The 15,490-nt window shown below is 32.5% G+C and overlaps 1 protein-coding gene across 2 annotated transcripts in view; it reads right to left on the bottom strand.

Moving 5' to 3' along the window:
• The window catches only part of LOC102677096 (synaptotagmin-10-like), a 51,722-nt gene that overhangs the window by 18,962 nt on the left and 17,270 nt on the right, over nt 1-15,490 (bottom strand). The gene's annotated exons all lie outside the window — the stretch shown is intronic.

The following is a 15,490-nucleotide window of genomic DNA, read 5'->3' as shown; positions in this document are numbered from 1 at the left end:
ATTAAATAAAAAACTTATCTTAAAATTACCAAAAAAAAAAAAAAAAAGGAAAAGGAAAAAATATGCACAAGATATCATAATAATTGAAGTTAAAAAAATTCGAAGAACAAAGAATAGTTCGAACATGAGAGAAAGGCAGAAAGGCGGGGATTAAGGTCTCGGACTTTCCTTTCCAATGCATACTTCGTATGCACATCCCATGGTATCGATTTCAAATTAGTTCCAGCACATCCTCTTTAAGCATCCTTCGGGTTGAATCTTTTTTTAACAACCGAGTGCAACATTGTTGAGTGCAAATTACAGAATGTTATCACAGGCGAATTATTAAATTCGCGGTCACGTTGATCGATAGATTCAAAGAGTAGATTCGAATTTACTTTCATCGCCAATTATTGGAAAGGCACGTGTAACTGGAGGAGATGTCGTGTAATTAAATTGTAACTTTGAACAAGGATGTGATATGCATTTTAGACTAAATTGCGCTTCCAACTAAACGTCGGATTACAGTTTCCCTTTAATATTTTGCCAAAAGTGGTGTGTAAATATTTCATCAAGCAATTGCAAGAGTTATATATCGCAAGAGAATCAAAGATTGTACACTTGGAGTTTGATATGTAAGGATTTAAAGCGTAAATTCGAGGATTAATTTGAAACGAAATCAAATTTCATATGTATTAATCTATATTTATCTATATTTATCTATCGTATTATTAATCTATATTTATTAAATTTTTACGAACAACAAGGGTTGATCATAGAGTTTACATATATTTGCATTGTACAAAGTGATCCTTTAACAATACAATAAAATTAGAATTTAAATAGAAGTCATAAAATAATTTGTATTCTGTAATGTTAGATTTAAATTCTACGGGAAAGAAGATCATGGAAATATTTTAACCATGATATATAATAATTAGATCAAATGATCAACACACATTAGATTCATTATTCATAGAACCATGTATACGTGACTTGTGGAGAAACTGTAAATGCTGATGAATTTTCAATATATATTATATTATCGACAATATAACGTTCAATAATAATTGAGAAATGAAAATTGAAACGAACAATATTATTTTATTTTCTACAAATTTATTTCAATGAATTTGCTAGAATATGTAATAAATATGTTGCATAAATATTTTACGGATGAAATGTATTCAAGGATTCAATACGAATAAAATTTTCGATGGACTCTTTTATAAATATATTTCCTTTCTACGTTTATCATTCTTAGCGACACGAAAAATTTGGAACAAAAAAAAAAAAAAATAAGATACTCGTTATTTGAATTTTTAAAGCATGCATAATTATAACTTTACGGTCGACAAAGGGGAAAGAGAGAGAAGAGAAAAAGCGACTATAGACCTGTTTTCAAACTTTTAAATATGTTCCACGGTAGATAACCAGAGAGAAGAAAGTAGCTGTTTGGAGGAAAGTTCATTACAAGAAAATAGTCTCAATTACATCCTCGTTTGTATCCTCCATAGAGGATATAAAAGTCACCGATACAACCGCAATATCCTTAATGAAGCTATTAGCCGCATTAAATTACGATTCCACGATCTAAACAAGATCGCCCTACGCATCCCCGCTGAAAATAAACCAATCAATTATCCCATATGCATGTAGATCCCATCAAATGCACTATAATTACTTTTAATGATATAAGGAAGCAACAAAAAGATACATTCCCATTCAATTAATTTATCGCGAGGCAGGAAGCCTAAGTTCCGACCTAAGTTTCACACCGAGCCTACTTAATTGCGCCCGTGTACTCGCCTGCATAATTCAATTCCAATGCGAATTACGCTTCATAGAATAAATTATTCGCCCCTTTTTAAAGGAAACGATCGATCCACCATTATTCCATACTATTACACAACCTCAATTTACCCCCCTGTGATATAATTCGATTCTGTAACGTTCGACTGGCGGCTGGCCAACAAGTCGTATCGACACAGCTATAAATCGAATTTCCAAAAATGCCATGGCCACGATGGTACGATGGAATGTCGTCCCTAAAAGTGAACGATGTTAATTAAAACGGCCCTTTGATCGATTCAAATTTAATCGTATCGGATAGCCTGCCCGGAAAGGAAATTTCATTTCGGGGAAAAATGGTTGTTTTGTTTCGATCGAATACTACGCAATACATCGTCTTTCTATCGGCGTGATAAAGTTATTCGATAAAAGTTTCTCCATCGAAATATCGATGATATCGATGATATACAAGACGGCATCGAACTCGACTCGAACATGAAAAAGAAGATTATTTCTGAAAAGAACGAATTGAAATCGTAATGTAAGGATTCATGGTAAAAGGTTCGATTGTTCGAGAGGATTGATAGATCGATGTTGCGAAATTGTATTGACGTTAAAATATTGACATTTTGTATGCTTTTAGGATATTATTATATATGCTAGTTGTAAATGCAAATTTGAACGAAATATAATATAGAAGCAAATGTCGTTGTTTAGTTTAGTGAGTATTACGCATTTTATGGAAATATGGCGGAAACAGATGGCGCGTGGCAAATAGCTCGTCGCCAGCCGCTCAAAACTTGTGTTCTTGTGAAACTTTACCTTTGTAAAAAGAGAGATACGCACATTTATGTTCTCTAGATAAAAGATATTTCTCCGATATTTTCTATTTAAATCATGTAGATTTTGCGTAATGTTGTTTCTTTTTCAATATACCACGACTATGTAGACTTAACAAATATTCAAATAGGAAAAAGAAAATAAAAGAGAGAAAAAAAATTATTATTTTATATATATCTTCTATGTATTTTTTCATGTAAAATATTCATGCTATGTTTTCTCTGTACATCGACACACTTTTTTCCAACGCGATCAATACATAACAATTAAAATCTCCTTCTTCAGCTTTTATCGGACCGTTTGTACGTTAATCCTCAAGAGGAACTGGAAGAAGAAGAGGAAGAGGAAGAGGAAGACGAAGAGGAAAGAAGAAGAGGATTCGATGAAGAGGAAGAGGAAGAGGAAATGACAATAACAGATGAGAAAAAACTGAAATTTAAAAAGGTGCCAAGAAAGTATGAAGTGATTGGAACAACGATGGACCCAGAGGTAAACTCGCGATTTTCTTTTAACGCGTGATTAACGCTTAGCTACGTTTTTCTCACGACTCATCATTACCGTCCATCGTTTTCCTTAAGGGATTTCTCGATAAATTTATTTCTCTACGCGTCGTCGTCGTCGGCAAAGAATCTTATCTATCGTTTATCTCTCGAGTCGATAACCTATCTCTCGTTGTGAACCCATGAAACGACGTTTAAACTATCAATTTTTGCCATTTTCCTCTTACTTTCCTTCCTCTCTTCTTTTTTTTCCTCTCATCGTTCGTGAGAATTCGATGCTGCGCACCCCTGCCAGACACATTTTTCTTTCTTTCTCTTCGGTTGGTTGTTTATGAAGTTTTCCTTTCAACCCCATTACAACCCTTGAAAGAACGTGAACCGACCCCTCGAGCACAATTCAATTCGCCTTCATTACATTGAATTTCATCTTTTCTCTCCCTACAGCATCCAATTCCCGAGGACGTATTAATGGTTATAAGGGACACGAGGAATCAGAATGCTCTTCTGGAGGAGCTAATGAAGTGCGGCATCGTGATATACGATATCACGCAAGATCAAAGCCAGATAAAGGAGGCCCAATGGGCGTTGAAATGTTAGTCGATCCGCTATGGTATTCTGAAACGGCTGTTTGCTCGCGAACAATTATATTTCATAAAATATAAATTATTTATAAATTCGAAATATTTGAAGCTGATCCGCGAAAAATGAAACGATTGACTATATCTTTGCATATATCTTATTATCGTTTATAGAAAGAGAATTCATTTGGCTAAAAATGATTAGAAGATTCTATGTAAAAATATTATCCTGTTAAAATGGAATTTAAGTGGATACATTTTGAATATTTCATTCTATAGATTTTTATAATTTTAACATTTTGTATTCCAATTTAAAGATTTTCAAAGACGTATAATTTTAATCGCGTTAAAAATTAGAGAAATGAATATTTTGATCCACGACCAGATATCTCTTTCAGAATATTGTTGCACTTCTAGAAAGCGTTTCATTGCGTGATTAATCGTATCGAGACTGCGAAATTTTCTCCCTGTCTTCGTAATACGAATCTTTATTTCGCGAAAAAATTTTCATTCCGATTTGAAACCATAAACTTCGAATTATTAATTATCCGCGTGAATGGAAGTGTGAAATTGCGCGAGAGGGGAAAAAAGGATCCTCTCCATAGACTAATCCGCGCTTGGAAAGAAAGAGGAGGTGGATCGTGGGTTCTAATTCCTTTTAAAAACAAAGAGGAGATGATGAGCGGATCTTGAAGAACGTTGCTTTAAAAATCGGAAATGGGATTGTTCCGCCATCGACATTTATCCTTGAATTCATTTCTCCTCCTCGTTATTATATCAGGAATGTTCTTTTTAATGGAATCGCGTGTTTAAATACGTACAGAATAAATCGTTATCGATAGAGAATTCAGAATATATATGATATATATGTTGGAAGGCACGTTTCTGAAAGATCGAGGTTTGTAGAAAAGCGTGGAATGTTCAAGGTTTCTAAGTCGTATGATTTGAATTTTACTATAGTGGAAGAAGCTTTTATACGTTATGTATTTTTAAGAAAATGAAGGGTAATAATAATCTTTTTTTAGCTTTCCTATATTAAATATAATTTATTTTCTCTTCTCTTCTTTTTTTCTCTAAAACTTGAAATTAAAATTTTCACGAATCTTTCAAATTAAATATAATATTTTCGTTACGTAAGATTTTGATCTTGCGTAATAAAATAAATAAATTTTGAACATTTTCTACGACCATTACCAGAGAATATCTCTACTCGATTTCTCGATATATAATACAAACGGTGAAACGAGCTTCCATTACCACGAGAACTCGATCTCATCCTCCAAGTGTATATATACTTGGCGAAATTTCTCAAGTCGAACGAGAAATGTCGTCATACTTCTCAACTCCTTGTTTCATCCCCCTCGTTTTCAGCCATCGTTCAGAGACTCGAAAATGTGCAGCAAGTATCGCCCAAGGCGTTCAAGCGTAGCGAGGAGGTGCGATACTTCATCCTGATATCAACTATAATGACCTGGGCAAACACGAAACCGTTGAATCCGGACGAGCCGGATTTGCCATTCACCGAGGAGGACTATAGAAAACGAAAACCTCATCCGAACTTCAAGAACCACATCCAATGCGAGAAGGACGTGGTGATAACGAAGAAGAAGATCAAACTGAAGGACAAACTGAAAACGTTGGTTATCTGTTGCGGGGTGACTTACGGTGACGAGGAGGGGCCCCTGCATCATTTGTTCAAGATGGCGTGGCTGAACGCCCCCTTCCTCCCGATTTTCGGCAGGGGGAACAATAGGATCCCGTTGCTACACGTCCGTGACATGACCAAGTGAAGTGCGGAATGATTTGTACGAATGCGGTCTCGCGAAATGGCTTCGTTAATGGCTTCAATAATTCTAATTCCTGTTAAGCACTCAATGATTTTCGACATAGGATTTGGCCAGGATTTGGCAAATCGCGCGATTAAAGCGGCCTTCGTGTTGTACGTGTGTATCTTGTTTCGAAATTACCTTGACTGAATTTATTTTAGCCAGTTTAACAAGCCGAAATGTAATCTTGATGAATATCCTTGCTAGTAATTAAGTAGTTTTTTAGAATCTGATTTTGAAAGTTATATATGATTTTATAACAATTATTTTTATCTTTTACTATTATTTTCTTTTTCAATAATGGATTTTTGAATTGATCAACAAGTTTTTTTTTCTTAAAGAAGATAAAAAATTATAATATTTATATATACGTTTATCTATGCATATTTTATGATACAATAAAAAATGGATATTCATGATATATTTTTGTATTGTACACAGTGTAATACTGGACGTGTTGCAAAATTGGCCTCAACTGCAATATATCGTGGCTGTGGAACAGGAACCTACCTCACAAGCTGCTATTGTCAAAGTATTACAAAAGAAACGTCTTTGTTATATGTACATTTTTCACGCTTTACTATTATTCGAACTTGCTTTCTACAAATTTTCTTTTTGATCTTCTGATAGTTCTCTTTTTATTTATTTTGTTATCGCTTTTTATATTTTTTTCATTCTCTTTCAATGTAAATATATGCTTTGAATATATATATATTTCCATTGCAAGAATAATTATAATATTTCTGAAGAATCAATTAGTTCAATAATTTAATTTGTATCGACAATTATCGATTTACTCTTCGTTATTCTTCCATTTAAAAAATTTGAAATTTTCAATTATTTATTCTTTTTGCCGAAAAAAAAATTTAACAAGCAATCTCAGAAATAATTAATCAAATGAAATCATCCATCTAATCAAAAATTCAATATTTTTTCAACGAAAGAATAGAATAAGAATTGCGTGCATGCAAAAAGAATGCATAATAGAAAGAACTCACGAACTTGTTTCACAGGCCATCAGCAAAGTGCTAACCACCGGCAAGGTGAAAAAGATTGAAATGGAGGAAGCTTTCTTATTGCCGGAGATCACGCAACAAATATACGACGTAATGACGATAAATTTAAACATCGATCCTGTGTACATCACAGACAGGATATCTTGGCACTTTGGCGCACCATTTCCCGACAACATCAATCTCATAGTGAAGGAATATAAAACGACGCGAAATTTGAACCCAATAAGAATAATCGTTCTTGGACCTCCAGCATCTGGAAAGACAAGAGTGGCGCGATATCTCGTCGATCATTACGATATCCATTATATTCACGTTAAGTCATTGATCGAGAATACGATCGCGGAATTGGTTAGTATGATGCAAAAGAAAAAAAAAAAAAAAATATCGAGAATATAGAAAACGGCAAGCAACAGAATTCTCTCGGAGATATAAAAATGTGAATTTAATCGAGTTCGAAAAAATGATTTAATATTCGAGCAGACGAGGGAGATCGACGAAGAGACGACTTTGAAAGAAAAAGGCGAGGTTGAGCAGGCAATGGAAGATATGGACGAAGAAGAAGAGGATTTATTGGAGGACAGAACGGCGAAACTCGAGGAGCAGCAGGAATTGTTGGATGAAATACAACGAAATAGACAGAGGGCCAATGGTTATCTGGACGATGATCTTGTAAACAGGTCAGTGTTACGCGTTCTTCGCAATCAAACGAGGAATTTTTTTTTCATCCCCGTTACAGAGAGAACGTCAAATGGCACAGACACACTTTCCACTTTGCCCGTACCATTAAACTCTTTGTCCAATAATAATAGGTCGAACCTATTGTTCGTTAGGAATATCGAATTTGGAATTCTATCTCCAAATATTTACAAACGTTTGAAGTGATTTCACGTCGCGTATAGATGTTTGCTCGAACTTCAATCGTGTAGTTACGGTTGTACGTAAGTGATTCACATTATCGATATCGATTGTGCGTATGGCAAATAACATGGCATGCTAAACGAATTGGATGTTAAGCTATATATATATGTGTGTGTCCAGAAAACCGCGTGTTCATTCAGTTAACCGTTTCGATCGCCCTTTGTCTTTTGTTGCGGCAATCGTTGGTCCGCACGCGAATTTGATTTGTCGATCAAAGCCCGCGATAATCGTGTCATAGATCGGACACCGCTTTGAAGAATGCTTCCAACTATCGGTATTTCTCTATCGAGAAATTCCGTTCCCGAAGAATTTTGACTCTTGTATACCAACAAGATACACCTGCAGGGTATTTGCGTTGTTATCCGGATTGGAATTTCTCAGGCAAAGGAGTAGAATAGTTTAACAACAATAACAAATGGTTGTTGTTAAAAATTTGTTTACACTTCGTAAAAAAGAAATTTAATAAGCCACGATGCAGCAATGCAACTTTCATTGTCAAAAATCAAAATTCAATCTCCAAAAATTATTCCACAAGCATTAAATACGTTACATGAAAAAATAATAATAAAAATAAAAAATAAGAAAAATAGCGAAACATATTCCTCTTGCACATATTTCGCACGATAATTCACGAGAGACACACGAAATCGAATAATACCGAAACGTGAACATCCCGTACGTGATATCAGCGTTAACGGGATCACGCTATTGACCTATTCTACGTGGCTCTAAAGGCGTGTTTTCACGTGTATAACGCGCCTCGTGGAACGAGCGTATGGCGGAAAGCACGTGACCCATTTTCGGCCCAATTTCATGTCCCCTATACGCGCATATTATGCGCTGCATGTTTCTTCAGAGGAGGAACACACGTGCGTAACGCGTGATATGTAATGGCCTTTGAAAATATATATTGGGTTAAAATTTTATGGGGTTAAAATCGGTGATAAGCGTTCCCGTATATTTGCGTCAAATTGGATTAGGTCGTAGTATCAACATGATACACGATGTCAGCCGTATATTATTAATGTCTCTGTCGCAATTTGACGGAATAATGCGATATCGGGAGGATTCGTGTTACGTTATTAAACGTATTACGTATCTTGTGGAATTTATTGAGAAGTTCTTTTCTCTGTCCTCTCCGAAATTTAATATATCAATCTTTTAATAAAAAATTTTTCATATCGAAGACGAACGTTATTTTTAAAAATGTTGTTTTTTTCATAAAAATTATAAAAGGAAGAAAAATATTTAGTTATATATTTGATAAAATATATTCTGATTAATTATACTTTAATTGATTGTATAATAATAGGCACATAAGGATCATTTTACGAATGATCTGGATATCAAATATGCTTCACGTATCGCGCAAGGGCATGTATAATGATATTTCTTGGAAATAGGGCATGATTGTTGCACATGTGCGTTATAATCGCGTTGTTATATGCGACGTATACAACAAGTTGTTCCTTTGGATGCTTTCAAGCAAATGCGGTGGCATTCATACGTGCTTTGTGATAGTCCATCTGTGTTTCAATGCAACTTCAGTCCTATTGGAAATGTTTCTTCTTTAAAATATCGTATTTTTATACGACATGATTTAAAGGAAATGAATAATGAAAGTTACGAATAAAATCGATATATTTTATAAATATTTTCAAACTTCTCAAAAAATTTGCAAAATTATTCAATTTTCCTTTATTTTTCAATCTATCGAGTTAATCAATAAATTTAAGTTTGAAATTAAATTAAATTCTCTCTCTTTCTCTCTCTCTCTCTCTTTGAAAGAAAAATCCAATAACAATAAAATAACAAATTGAATATCAAGTTTTTTGTATTAAATGTAATTCGAATACAGTGATACTCATCTCAATATCTTGTAACGATCTTCGATTACATGAATACGCATCTTAATAACCTATAACTTAAATGATTATATTCTACACGTGTAATAATAATAAATTTTCAAGATCATAACAATCTTAAATAAAAAATCTTCAATTGTATCGTCAATTGTAAAAAAATTGAAAGATAATAACGAACGAGAGATGAGAGAAGCGTAATTAATTATTAATTTCACGGTTCCTTTATCTAATTCACGAATCCTTTCGAGATGCTTATTATGAATATGTACGAAACTTTCTTGAATCAACCGGTGAAAATGAGATACAATGAGAAACGGTGTAACAGGAGCTGAAGGCTGTCAAGTCTTTGTCATGCTTTTCAACGAGACTTCCCTCTTTTTTGAGTTCAGTGGTACGGGTTTAATTGGTAGAAAATCGTGGAATGTAGAAACGCGAATTTTTGCGCTCGCTCGAACGACGCACAAACAGTCGAAGCAAGAACGACGTTAAAAAGAAGAGCATCGCTTTTCAACGAGACGTTTCTTTTCCTCTTTCACTTTTCTTTCTTTCTTTCTTTCTTTTTTCTTTCTTTCTTTTTCCCTCCATTTGTCGTATTTGGATTTAACTGGTCTGAAAATCGAGCAACGATGTCGAAGTGTTCTTCTTGTGTTTGATGAGGTTTGAACGATGCGCAGACAGTTGCAAGGACGACGTTGAAAAAGAGTGTCGCTTCGATAGCGACTAAAAAAACTTAAGCTGCTGATGGGAACGAGATTTTTCGAAAGGAAAAATGAATAAAATAATATAAATGAAACGTTATTATGAAAAACGTAGAAATGATAATCTTGTTAAAAATTACTTTAGAATATTATTACGAATATTATACGAGAGAGAAAAAGAGAAAATAATATATCCGTTAATTTCTTTAAAATTTATAGAATGTAGGATATAAAGATAAAGGAAATGATGAAAGAAATAGCAATGAAAAAAAAATATTAAAGGCATGATAGGATTTTTTTTTTATAAATACAAAGTTAAAAACAATTGAAAATAATGAATAAATCGACTGAACAAAAATTGTAAATGAAGTGTTTTGCAATGTTAACGCAATGAACGTTGAACTTTAATAGATTAAAAATACAATAAGAATTATCCATATGTAAAAGACACAGCATAATTTACAAAAAATTGATTGGTAAACTTAAGAATGATAAAATTATTTTAAATATTGATTTTATAAATATTTCAATTTTTTCAATCTTCTTTATACTGAAAAGTGGAGTCGCAATTTAACAAAATTTTCGATTGTGGCGTTTATTAACAAATGATAATGAATTTTTTTTTATATAATTTGAAAAGATCCATGATGCGTCATCCATCGTGGGATAATCCTTATTCACGAATATATTAACATTCTTAAAACATTGTCACAGATTGTTCCAGAGGAAGTTGCGCTCGAAAGAATGTCAGAATCAAGGCTACGTCATAGACGGTTACCCAAAGACGTTGGAACAAGCGCAAATGTTGTTCACCGGTGAACGCGCGGACGAACTCGAGGAGGAGATGGAGGAGGAGGCCGAAATGGAACCGGTTACCACGATTCTACCCGAATTGGTGGTGTCGTTGGAGGCGAGCGACGATTTCCTGAAGGAGAGGATCATTCAACAACCCGAGAAGAACATACAGAACACCCATTACACCGAGGAACACATGATACGACGTTTGAAGGAGTACAGGTGATATGCACGTTATCCTTTATATCCGGTTTAAGTTCGCCAATAAGATCACGAAGTTAATTAAAAGGCTAAGTTTTATCGCAATGAATGTTTTGAAAATTCTGAGAATTAGACGGATGGAATTTGATTGATTTAAGGTTGACGGTGATCGAATGATTTGTTGGAACTTTTAGAATCTTTACAAGATTTTTTTCATAGAATTTAAAGGAAACGATTCGAATTATTCAGTGATTCTGAATTTATATTATGAATATTAAAAGAATAAGGGAATATAAATTCTTTTTTAGAACGAATGACATGATTAAATCTATGAATACAATGTTTAGTATTTGTAATTTAAAAAGAAAAATAATAATGCAACATAAGCTAATCAATGAAGTTTTCAAACGATCCAGAGTGGAAACGTTATTCACGCGACGTTTATCGTGGCACGTGTTTCGAATATCGATTAAACAACGCACAGCATACTTATCACGAAATTTATAACGATGCAATGAAAAATATTATCAAATCGCGTTAGAACCGATGACAAGAGGCTGATTATTAAATCGGAAAACACGCAACAATTTCCCTGTCGTTTATTCGTTTCGAATGTAAAAATTATTCCAACCGCTCGTCCGTGTAATTTTTCCACGATTTTTTATTTTCATTTTCGTATCCAAATTGAATTGACGTAAAGTTTTTACAAAAATCGTTATCACTTCGTTTCCTAGGAAGAGAAATACCGAAGAAAACACACCCTTGCAATTTTTCGACGAGATTGAAATTCATCCGCTCATCATCGACATAGAGGAGGATGACTGCCCAGACATGTTTCCCACGGTTTATCAGTGTTTGGAGAAAATTGGCCCACCGAGAAACTACGGTAAGAAATGGTCTTAGACGCTGTGAAATTCGTCGTTTATCACCTCCTTTGGTCGATGAGACGATTCTTCGTAAAAAGGGTAACATATATCGTGGTAACTTTTTTCTAGACAGCTTGTACGAGGATTTCGCAGAATTTTTCTCTGTCTTTAGATGAGTCGTGTCCCTTTTTTTTATGCACAGAGTCGTTCGTTCACCTGATGCAAGGAGAAGGTGATAGGTGTCTCGAGTTGAGAGAAATCCAATAAAAAATATGGAGATTGTGTTATATGTCGCGATAAAACCATGTGCAAAAATAATGGTTTTTATACCATACTTTATAAAGTATCGATATCGATTTCTAAATTTTTAAATAATATTATGATAAACATTTTACATGTATTCTCGTTGATTCAATTTTTATTTCGATCAAGTTAAAAATTGATTAATTAAAATGATTTCCATTTTCATCGCGTATAATACAAATTAATGTATGAAAGCTTTTAAACTTTTATTTTTCATGGACGCATTAGCATAAATTTCTTTCTATTCCATTAGGATTAAGCGCAGAGGAAGCGAGAAACGCGCGGAAACGCGCCGAGGTGGAAGCGCTTGAAGCGGAAACCGCCGCAAAATTGCAAGAAAAGAAAGAATACTTGGAACTCAAGCGACTACGTGAGCAGAAAATGGAAGAATGGGTTGGTGTTTATTGTTTCGACTTAACAATAATTGTATTCAATGAAAATCGATTATTCAGATTGCGAAAAATCCAATTTTTCTTCAATAATTTTTCAATGAGGAATTTATTAACGCGCGTTCTTCCATTATTAATAAATTATTAAATTGTGATTGTAAGGAAACTCTAAGTCTTAAAAAGAGATAGTTGATAAATCATTACCGGATATTTGATATTGGATAAAAATTATTAATATGATTAAAATTTATATTTTTAAAATAAATGTCATCCGGATTATCTATAGAATATTCTAATAATATTATGCTTCGTATTTCTCAAATGTAATTAATCATGCTTTATCCAACGTGGATAGATAAAGATCAATTTGAAAGTTTCGATAGAACAGGTATTCAGTGTGCATAATCCGAAATTCCGAAACTCGAATCGAGTAAAGTTTTATCTGACAAGTAACATTTCTATCGAAAGTTACGATCAATTAAAATTTCACTTGATGGCTTTATTTAAGTAAAAGCAAAATCTTGATTGATTAATGATTTTTTGATTTTTATTCATTTACTTTAATTTTTTAAAATTTCGATATTTACAAAAATCTACACGTTTCATTATTTTATCGAGAAATAATTAATCTATTTGTTTAATTATTGGATTATTAGGAAACGATAATGGATTTAAATAATTGGATAAATATACGTGTTAGAATTTTATATTTATTAAATATGTTAAAATTAATTGAATATATAAAATAATAAGAATATCTATGATTTTATTCAACTTGTTTAACAAGTTCAAGTATTTATCGATCGATTAATTAAATCGAAAAAATTAATTTACCAATTCAAAATGAAAATGAAAATCATTCACGTTTGCATAGAAATAATTTGACATTCGCGAAACGAGTCAACCTTTGATTTATTTCGACATACGATGCAAATGAATTAATAAAAGAAATTCGTCATGGAAAGAAAACCGTGAAAACATGGAAATTGTTAAAAACATTCGCACAAAGGATTACATTCGACACGATTTTTCGCGTTCTTTGTTTCATTCTCATCTCTCTCCTCGCATATCCTTTTTATCGCGAAAATAAAAAAGGAACTAAAAGAGCATAAGAAACCAGGAGCAGAATAACATTTTAATAACCTCGAATAAAAATGAGGAAAACAAAAAAATCTGGGTACAATAGATAGAATACAACTGTTTATATCCATTCTTTGTCTTGTCGTTTTTTTTGTCGTTTTGTATTAAGCAAACTGATAGAGATTATTGAATTGCATTTTACGCGATATGAAAATTGACTGTTGACCGATGCTTTCTTTCGTATATGTCGTATAATATAATGATATCGTTTCAACACCGAAATGTCAAATATTTTTTTTAATTTTATTTGTTCTAAACGAACACTTATCGCCACTCAATTCTACCATGAATTGGAATTTTTTTCATTTCGAGAATGACTTTCACTTTCATGGAACATTTAATTCTTTCTTCATGAAAATAATAATAATCCATCGAATAATAAATTTATTTGATTTATAAATTAAACTAATTCAATTTTACATGTTCTTGCAATAAATATAGTTTTATTGGAGTTGAAAAATCATTAAAAGTATTTATTAGAAATTGTTTTTCTATAAATATTACTTTTCGAAGAAATAGGAAAAGGTATATAGAAAGGAAGAAAGGAAAATATTTCATATATTTAAAATAAATAAAAGTTCTTCAAATAAATACTTATTAACTGACTTTGAATAATATAATTAAATCGAATAATAATCTCATCATACTTATGAACTTTATTTTTCATTCTTCGTAACTTTTTCTCTAACACGATAGATTTTTTGCAATTTGGCAGGACGTATACATATTTATAACATTTGCACGACAAATCAACGAGCTTTTTGCATATATACACGCATACTACATCTATTTATCTCAGTTTCGTGAATATACGTTATCGTTCCTCGGTTCATGAAATTTTCAACATTCAAAAACTTATTTTTGCTCGTGATAAAGTGACTTGTGACATCAAATTTCTGATCCCTACGAAAAAGCTTCATAAAGCCTATTTGTAATTCTAATTCAGTTTTTTTTCTCGTTAAAGTATTACGATAAATAGCTTCCATAAAATTTAATCAAACATGTACTTTCTTTTCGTTCTTTTCTTTTTTTTTTTTTTTCGTATAAGAAGTTCTTTCCATAAGTGTAAGATTAACTGCACGTTCTTTAATATTTCGATAATCCTTCCAAAATTTAATATTCTCGTAATAATCTCTAGATTAAACATTTTTCTTATTATTTATCGTCAATAATGTCTTTACTGTATCGACAAAAAAGTAAATATTATTGGTTCTTAGATTATTAAAAATACGAAAAAATGGTTCATTTTTAAAGAGAAAAAGTCGAGGTGAAATTTACTTTGATCATTAATTACAAGAAAGTGGAATATTGTTTTCGAACATACTTGTGGTAATGGTTTGTGGTTTGGTGCAGAGATATTTATCGTTAAAGTTTCCTAAAAATATCAGAGACGAATAATAAATAAAAGTGGAAATTGTTAAAGGAGGTCCTTTTTTGGTATTACTCTCCATAGTTTATTACCGTAATAAGAGTTGTACCATGTATAATGCAGCGAAAGTGTTTCATATCAAAAACCAAAGTTTATTATCGCAAAAATGTTTAAAAATTTATATCCTCTACGACATTAAAATCGTTTCATGGTAAATGGTTCTATTGAAAGTGTACAGTTGTTTTGTTTACGATATTAATCGATATCTAAATTTAACTAGTGAATTTAAAATTCAAATTATTATTCCGCTTCTTTGTAATATTCCTTCTCTGATATTAAAAATAAACTCTGGCATTGATATTAAATAAGTTCAAAGTCATCTCGAACAAAATATTATTGCTGTGGCAATTAATTTC

This window comes from Apis dorsata, unplaced genomic scaffold (genome assembly GCF_000469605.1).
Source record: "Apis dorsata unplaced genomic scaffold, Apis dorsata 1.3 scaffold_133, whole genome shotgun sequence".
NCBI lineage: Eukaryota > Metazoa > Arthropoda > Insecta > Hymenoptera > Apidae > Apis > Apis dorsata.
This window is presented reverse-complemented; position numbering and strand designations above follow the sequence as displayed.